This window comes from Podarcis filfolensis (assembly GCF_964270895.1).
Source record: "Podarcis filfolensis genome assembly, chromosome: 4".
Taxonomy (NCBI): domain Eukaryota; kingdom Metazoa; phylum Chordata; class Lepidosauria; order Squamata; family Lacertidae; genus Podarcis; species Podarcis filfolensis.
In genome coordinates, this window is record NC_139607.1 from 37,899,108 (window position 1) to 37,905,107 (window position 6,000).

General features: G+C 40.5%; 1 protein-coding gene across 1 annotated transcript in view; it reads right to left on the bottom strand.

Moving 5' to 3' along the window:
* Nucleotides 1–2,864, bottom strand: part of MID1 (midline 1) — a 267,098-nt gene extending 264,234 nt beyond the window's left edge. The window contains exons 1-2 of the mRNA XM_083612131.1: nt 2,803–2,864; nt 1,219–1,271 (exon numbers count right to left, since the gene is read on the bottom strand). The gene's annotated coding sequence lies outside the window, so the exon portion shown is untranslated. The remainder of the gene's footprint in view (nt 1–1,218; nt 1,272–2,802) is intronic.
* Nucleotides 2,865–6,000: the final 3,136 nt, after the last annotated feature.

The window sequence follows — 6,000 nt, forward strand, 5'->3', positions numbered from 1 at the left end:
TGTTCAAATCAGAGCAACAACTTAAAAACAACAACCAAGAAGCAGCAGCATTCCCAAGGATGTGAAATAGCTATCACTCAGCTATTGCTGAATTTTAAAAAATGGAGCAAATATCACCGAGGTCAATAAAGCTATTAACAGTGTCAAGACATTATCGTCTCTCAGAACACTAGAACTGGGGTTATCCAACAAAACTGAGTATCAGTGGAAGTATCCTTCCCTGCCCCAGACAAAACACATAATTAACAAATGAAAATCAACACACAATGGTGGCCACTTAATTAGAAAGCTATGAAGAGCATTAGGAAATTCATGATGGACAGGCCTTTCAGAGACTATAAGCCACAACAGCCACAGAGAACCTTTACATACATAGCAGCAACATACTCTGAATACTAGATGCAGAGAATGAAATGCTCTCACTTCCCAGCAGGCAAGTCTGACTGGCCACTATTAAGAGAGAGATACTGTAGTATTATTTATGTATTTGATTTATCTGTCACAGCTGTCTCAAGGAAATTAACAGCATTAAAATCCATGCAAATACAGTGTTTAAAATCAATGACAAACTAAAAGTGAATGGCCACTAATTAATAAATGAAATCACCCTCTCCACACACAATGAAAATATCATCCGGAATAGTTGCAAAAAAAATTTCATCTGTTAGCTTCCCTAACAGACCATTCCACATATTTTGGAATATGTTGCTACCCTTTGGAATTCTCCTAGAGGAGACGGCCTTTGATGATAACTTGAGGGCCTGGGTAGGCATGTATGAGGTAAAGCTGGTCCATGAGGTATTGTGAAAGGCTTTGTTGGTTAAGACCAACCCTTTTAAATAAGTTTGGATTTTTGCTATATGAATAGAATATGTTCTGCATACCTCTTAACAAATGAACAAAGGTATCATTCAAACAAATTTAGACTTCACTCAGCAGGAAATATTCCAAATTATAATCAAAGATTTACAGCTCATCCTGATAATTCCTCTCAGAGGCCCTGAGTGATATAGGCTGGCCTTTGCTTACAGGCAGACTTCCAACCTAACACAGCTACTCACCGGCAACAGGTCACACAGAACAGTGACAGTGACAGGGATTACAACCACAGAAAAGTGTCCTATACAGAGAGGCAGATTATTGGCCCATTTAGCTAAGTATTGTCTACACTGTCTGGTAGTTGCTCTCCAAGGTTTCAGATAAAAGTCCTCTTCTTACCTGAAGGTGTCAGGAACAGAACTTGGGGGTTCTAGGCATGCAGATCATCTACTCTAAATGAAAATAAAAGGGAGCATAAGTTCGCAATAAGCCTTTAATATAAAAGCTAAGAACATTCCTTACATAAAGGATCTGAAATAAATAGTACATATTAAATGAAAATATGCTTTCTAAAATCCTTATAAGTACATATGTATTTATCCAGAAGACACAGAGGGCAATAGGAAGAAACTATAGGATGCTCCTTTACAGATGACACATTTATGAAAGTGAAACATCCCTCTGGAACCAAATCAATGTTTGCTTGTTTTCAAAAACCCTATAGACCAAACCATTCTATATAGTTCTCTGGCTGAGGTAATTTGAAGAGAACAGTTCCACAGTTTAAGAACTTTCTTTTGCCTCCAGGCATGAATAGCATTTGAGTGGCAAGGTGACTGACAGACAAGGCGGCTAAAGGATTGTTCTTCGTGGAGAAAAGCATTCTGGAGACATTGGATCACAACGTGTTATTGTCACACCAAATTCTGTTTACTATTTCTCTTCCAATTTCCATAATCAATTTGCCTGCATGACTAAATTGAGGATTCGCTCAGTTATCTTGATTCACAGCATCAAGCCTGCTTTGGAAGTAAACAAGGGAATCATATGCTTCCATGAGATTTTCAAAGAGCAATTTGGTTTCTGTGCCTGCCAGTAACATAAGGATGCCAAGCCAATAAAACCTACCCACAAGGCAGAACACACAAATCAAAATTAGAAGTTTGTGTTACTGCAGATACTCTCCCTACATAGCACCAGTGATTTCAGAAAAATTATGAGGAAGACACAGACCCCTCCCCTCCTTATGTTTCAGACTATGCAATATTCCTCAACCAAATCTTATAGGCAACAAATTTAAGAACACAACAATAGCCCTGCTGGACCAAACTAATGGCCCATCTAGTCTAAAATCCTGTTCCCACAGTGGCCAGCCCTTGGGAAGCCTGCAAGCAGGGGCTGATTGCAATTCTCCCCTCCTAAAGTTTCCAGAACTGCTATTCAGGAGCATATGGCCTGTGACTATGGAGACAGAGTAAAGCCATCATGGCTGATAGCCACCGATAGTCTTATACTTCCAGTCTCTTTGTTCGGGTGCCACAAAACTGTTTTGCTGCAATAGACTAACATCACTACTCCGAGTGGCAGAAAAATATATATATTCTTAAAAGCACACACTGTCTGCAAATCACTTTCATTTTGAATATATCAGGCCTTTAAAAACCTTGCTGCGATTCTGGGCTCCATCTCACTGAAGTCTCTTTGCTCACGCTTACAGACACTGGGAACAGTTTCATACTACTGGCTCAAGTTTTATCAAATTTAGCAAAATGTTTAGTGGATTATACCTGGGTGAAAGCCAATGGGGTACATCCACCAGCAGGATAAATTTCCTCCCCCTCCCCGTGTCCCAAAAATCAGCTTTAGTGCAGTTTGGGGACTATGGGGGATGCACAATGGACTATAAAAGGGGAAGGGATGCTGATATTCCCCACTGTTCTTATTTTATGCCCAATCCTACATGATTTCAGTAATAAAATTTACCTCCTGGTAAACATGCTTTGGAGCTGTAAATAAAGAGGCCATCCAACTAAAAATAGCTATCACCACAGTCCTAAGTCATCTGCTAAGAAAAATGAGACTTACCTTCCCTGTAGCCTGAGAGCACAGCTGAAGCTAATTTTCCTGATGTGCCTGTTACACTCACCCACCTTCCCTTAAAAAGCATGGCTTGCAGTAGCTATTTTTGCAGCCTATGGGGTATTACCAAATGCAGTTTGGGTCCACCGTGATTTTGCATTGATTTAATTAAGTTAATTAAATTTATCTGCTGCATTTTGTAAATAAAACAGGCAGAAGGTAGAACACTGAAAAAACAAATTGTTGTTGAACACATGTTTCATGGTAATCTGGCATTCTGCTACGGCTAGACATAAAAACAGGGGAAGTGGGAGTACCTCAGGTTAAGAACTTTACCTCAGGATGAGAACAGAAATCGCGTGGCGGCAGCGGGAAGCCCCATTAGCTAAAGTGGTACCTCAGGTTAAGAACTGTTTCAGGTTAAGAACGGACCTCCAGAACGAATTAAGTTCATAACCAAAGGAAGGCACCACTGGGCTCTGACTGTCAGTTGCCACATGACTGTTGTACAAGATGTGGGAGGAAGGAAGACACAAAGGCCACTCCATCCCATAAGACCAGTTGGAGTTCAGCCTGGCCATAATACATACAGTGGTACCTCTGGTTAAGAACTTAATTCGTTCTGGAGGTCCGTTCTTAACCTGAAACCATTCTTAACCTGAGGTAACACTTTAGCTAATGGGGCCTCCTGCTGCTGCCATGCCGCCAATGCACAATTTCTGTTCTCATCCTGAGGTAAAGTTCCTAACCTGAGGTACTACTTCCGGGTTAGTGGAGTTTGTAACCTGAGGTGTTTGTAACCTGAGGTACCACTGCAAACAAATGTCTGTTTACAATGCACCTCTTGTCCTGGTATTTTCAGAACAATCCTATCACATCTGCCTGTCCCCTCCATCTCTCTTATGTCCCTTGAATGGTTAAGCCTGGGGACAGGTCCATGCCTTATTAAAAGGAGACACTCTACCCCTTTACAAAGATGCCTTCAAACATGACAACCCTGTCATGTGGGAATCCCTTGCAGATGACCGCAGTGCCTGGAGACAGACAGTCAAGTCGTGTGACTGGAGGAGGAATGACCACTGGGAGGAGAAACACCATGGTGCATCTACAACAGTACAACCGGACGCCTTCATCTGCCCCAGCTGCAACAAAACATGTCTCTTCTGTATTGGTCTCTACAGCCACAGCTGGCACAGCAACCTTCCTACAGTTTGACTTCACACCCAAAGGCACACTCCTCTCCTAAAACAGATGGATGCCAACAACTCCTTCTATAACTAAATAGAATCGCCACTGTTCGTTTTCTGAACCAGTTTTTCTAGTTGCCTTGTAGTCCCTAAATGCCCAGTGTTAGCAGCTTGAATAGCTTCCCTCTCTTCAGCCTCGTAACACAGAACTCATATTCAAAATTATTAATGCAGGTCTGAAAACTCTAATTGAATTAAGAGGTAATCAACCTAGATTATTTAATCAGTAGCCAATCTTGAATATAAGTCCATGGCTTTTCTATGAGGCCATATAGATTCACCCAGTCTGTTAGTTTTCTAAAGATGTGATCATTCTTGTCTACACATTTATTTATCTGTGGCTTGAAACACAGAAACACATCTAGCGTATTGTGAGGTAAGACTGCCTCCTAGTGGCCATATTTGAATCTCTCTGGCAACAGTGCAAGTGCACATACTTCAAACAGAATGCTTTAGTTCCAACAACACTTCCTTCCAAAAATGTTATTTCCGATTATAGCCAACCACAAGGTATTCAGTAGATGAGATCCTTGGCTACATGACAAATATTCTGTGGACTCAACAGTTTCTCACAGTATTTCAGAGCAGAGCTGAGAGAGTACTCATTTCCAGTTGATTTTAAAATAAATATATGACAAACACTGTGAAACTCCTAGAATTTCATGCACTGGCAAAAAACAAAACAAAAACAAAACTTAGACGTGACATTGCCATCATAATAACAAGTCTCTGGACGGAGAATAACAGAAAAGAGCATTAAATGTGCAAATGGAACAAATTTATTTTAAGTTCTGGTGAAGTTGCAAATGTAACCTCTGGTCTAACACAAGGCTATTCAAGGCCACACATCTTGACTGATCTGTGTGCAACTTTCCACAGTCCTTTGTATCCATGCATAATGAGAGGACTAAATCAATACAGCCAACAAGCTTCAAACTACATTATTGGTCACCCATTTACAAACAGCAAGCAGATCCACCATTCATTGTGAGAGGTTTATATCCTTCTCTTGAGACCTAAGCACAGCTGAGACTCGTTGAGGAAATAAAAAGACAAAGTTGAAGACAATGTGTTTAGTCCTGTTAAGGCAATTTCATGGATTAGTTTTGATTTTTCATATCACACACATACAAAATACATACTTTAAAAGTGCATTTATTGTACCCAGCGAGCAGTTTATAATAAAAGTTGTCCTCAAATAATGAACATTTCACAGTATTTTATCTTCAGCGAGCTTGTTGACTACTTGATCTAGACAAACACTAACAACTGAATTTTATGTTACCCAAAGTATTCTTTGGCAATCACTCATAGCTAAGTAAGATTGTCTTCCATAAAGATGGTTTTAACAATGAGTCCGTAAGTGACTGTGGAGGCCAATTCTGGATCCACACATCCTTCTACAGTGGGGACATTGATTTCCGGGCGGGAGTTGATCACGGTGTGGATTTGCCAAGCGTGCCTTCCTCTTAGCACGTTTCTCCCTTGCATCCTGAGTTCGAGTGTCTTCAAAGCCCATGACACCTTTGGTAAAAGCTGTTCTCCAACTGGAACGCTCACAGGCCAGTGATTCCCAGTTGTCAGTTTTTATTCTACATTTTTTTAGATTTGGCTTGAGACAGTTTTTAAACCTCTTTTGTTGACCACCAGCATTATGCTTTCCATTTTTAAGTTCGGAATAGAGTAGTTGCTTTGGAAGACGATCGTCAGGCACAGTAGTACTAAAGATGAGTTTACCTGGTACATTACAGTACACATAATCATGACTATTTCGAATCTAATTCATACACCCTAAACTGATGATGGCTCTTGATTCAGCCAGATCTCTATCCTGGAAAAAAATGGGGGTTTTGGG